Genomic DNA, 3148 nt, shown 5'->3' on the forward strand with positions numbered 1-3148 from the left:
TCACATTAGTGATCACATCAAGACATTGATCTCCAGATCTATCTGTTGATCTGAAAACCGTAACTGGTGTTGGTTCTAATTTACGAAAAACTAGGTCAGTTTCGGTCTGTACTGAGACAGATTAAAAGTACTCTGACGGCCAACATGTTGCATTTCACAGCACCCATGTTTATGAGTGACACATCATTAACGTGTGAATGGAAACCATGTTAACACAGTGTTAAGGGTGTGGAAAAATAGTGCCATGTCTCCGAGAAAAACAAATGATCAGTACTACCTGCGAAATCTTGGCAAAGACACTGATATGTCGGTGTCGATGATCTTGGTGTTGGATTGGATAGGCCGGACAAGGATGTATTTCGATCACGTGGCTGTCGATTTATTTTTAGATTTCGTTGGAGATAACTGTGTGTTAAAACTATCTAAATACTTACGTTGTGACTTTCCCTCTAACTGCCCGTCCGCCTGTCTGAGACTATGAAACATTTGATAAAGAGGAACTGCACTCACTTATTTCTCTTTCTATCTTTCACATAACAAAAAGTATCTCTGTAAGAAGAGTGACTATTTTGCCTTTAATCATTGTATATGATGATTTCTAACAGCCTAGATAATTATGGTTATTTTCATGTTAAACTGCCTGTCTTGATAAGTTTTTCTGTCACTTTTTGTGCTGTTTAGACATATTTCTCTTTTTCTTCATTGTCAAACTCTTCCAAGTAAAACTTACTAATTCAATCACTAACTTACTCACCCAGCACAAACACATACACTCTCTCTCTCACAAACACACATGCACTCACTCTCACACTAACACAATAACTCATTCACACACACACACACACACACACACACACACACACACACAATTATCCTGAATGGAGGACCCAGGTAAAGGACACAGACAACCACACACACAATGACAAAAAGACAAATTTTATTCCAGACCACTCCACATCAGCCTCAGACATGTAAACACATCTGTCAGTTCAACAAATCTAAAAACTGTACACAGCAGGAAATATAGTGATGTATAAAAGTAAGAGATTCATTTTCACAAATTGGCCGGATGTAAAAACTAATAAAAGTGAGTCGCATCAACACATCTGGAGAAGGGTGGGGGAAGGGGAGGACCCTGTAAATCAGATAAAATCTGAGCGTGAATATATCAGTGTTGGATTTGTGTGAAATAAAAACATCATAAATAATAAAGCACCCAGACAGCCGGCAACTCAATGCGCTGTGGAGGGCGGAGTAAAAATCCTGGTCAGAACATGTGACTTGAGCCCATGAATACCTGCTTCTTTGTCAGGCACATACTCAGTGGGCCACTTATTTAGGTTATTACTGAGCTTAACACTGACAGCCAAATCAAAAAGACACAGTACAAAATCATGTAGCTCAGAAACAAAATCTGAGTGTCAATACCTCTGTGTGAAATGTGGAGTGATGACCTTATGGCAACTGCCTAGGAAGTGGGAGAATCTGTGGGTACGTGATTGAATGACTTTTGTGTCTGTAAAACTTACAGCTTTGTCTCTTATTCTTAGTCTTGTTGCTTACAGTCCAGCCAACCACACAGGGCCATATCAGGACTGTCAAACCATACAAATATTCATTCATGTCAACACAAAACTGTCACATCTACAAACAAGAGAGGCAAGGCCTTCAAGACTCACTTGTGATACTCTTTAAAACAACAACAACAACTAATCGTTAAAATGTGTTCTGTAATTGTTATTATAAAGCTTCGGGTTAAAAGAAAAAAAAAAGATAAAAAAAAGTCTTAATGGCAGATTCGAACCCCGCATGTTCGGGTGAGAAGAAACTGTCTTACCCATTACACTATCGTGACTCCTTAGCTGACACTCAAAAATATAATATTTAAACATGCTTTTTTAAAGGGCAATAAATCGATTGCGGTATTCGCAGTCAGAACGCTGTTGAAATCATATTATTCTGGTCAGTGTATCTTGGGCATTCAAAAAAACCTTAAGGGCAATTAAAAATTCTTTTAAGTCTGCGATAAAGGAGACGTGGATATCTGCTGCAATCACACTGCAACATTTAGCCGTTTTCTCTGGATCTAGATAGATGACAAGTTTAGTTACATCCGGTTGACACGGTCGATTCAATTTCTCTTTTATGTTCATTCTAGCCTTATAGTTTTAAAGTTGATATGAAAATTGAGTATTTTGTTAAACTAATAACATGTAGAGCCAAGTACAAGTACTTCTAAACATTGTATGAAGTGAAAAGGACTTCATTTTGAGAAAAGTCAAGACTGGAAATTTTTACGTTTCAATTCAAGGGTATTAACTCTCATGGTTTATTATTTTAAAGTGTGAATTCCGACTGATTCTGTGGATATTTTTATGGCAGTTTGGGGCATAATCCAGTAAGTGATGAGGCGTTCACAAATCTTTCTCTGAATAAATATTTAACGGTCTCCTTCTCCAACTTTCCATCACATGTTATCGTGTATTGTCGATTGAATATAGGATTGAACGGGCAGGTCAACATCTTGAAACAAAATGGTGTCGTTCGCGTTCACGAAGAATATGAGCATGCGCTTTGAATATGTATAAATATGTGTACGCAACTGATTTTTGCCCATGACCTTCAGGGCTCAGCCAATAGATCTAAAAAGTCCACTCGTCATATTGATTTTAGTATTTTCCGAAAAAGACCACTTGGGTGAATGAACACAGTGAAAGCCCTGTACACTGAGAGTAAAACACACAAGCTTTTTATGTATTGAGTATAATTTCAAAATGTAATGTTTAAGATGAGAAAGATCTGTTTAAAGCAAATTAAGCCCCCTAGCATTAATTACAGATTAATTTCCTTTTTACTATCTGCACCAAAGACATGCAAAATAAATATAACTTCCATGCTTAGCAAAAGAAGTTCCTGTTTGAACAAAAAATGATAAAAATGACTGCTCTTGTTGTTGTGTCAGAATATCAGATCAAAGTGCCAAGTTTAGAGAATAAAAAAAACACACCCAAATATAACAGTAAATTCAGTTTGCATATAATTTGGCTTCTTTTTTTATATTTTTTGTGCCCATCCCATAGGTGCAATATTGTTTTAAACTAGATGACTGGAAAGAACTGAATTTTTCCTATTTTTATGCCAAATTTGG

The 3148-nt window shown here is 36.7% G+C and overlaps 1 protein-coding gene across 1 annotated transcript in view; it reads right to left on the minus strand.

Annotated features, from left to right (window-relative positions):
* Window positions 1–340, minus strand: part of LOC143292638 (uncharacterized) — a 19253-nt gene extending 18913 nt beyond the window's left edge. The window contains exon 1 of the mRNA XM_076603123.1: window positions 278–340. The gene's annotated coding sequence lies outside the window, so the exon portion shown is untranslated. The remainder of the gene's footprint in view (window positions 1–277) is intronic.
* Between the last annotated feature and the right edge of the window lie 2808 nt (window positions 341–3148).

This window comes from Babylonia areolata, chromosome 18 (genome assembly GCF_041734735.1).
Source record: "Babylonia areolata isolate BAREFJ2019XMU chromosome 18, ASM4173473v1, whole genome shotgun sequence".
In the NCBI taxonomy this organism is placed as follows: Eukaryota; Metazoa; Mollusca; class Gastropoda; order Neogastropoda; family Buccinidae; genus Babylonia; species Babylonia areolata.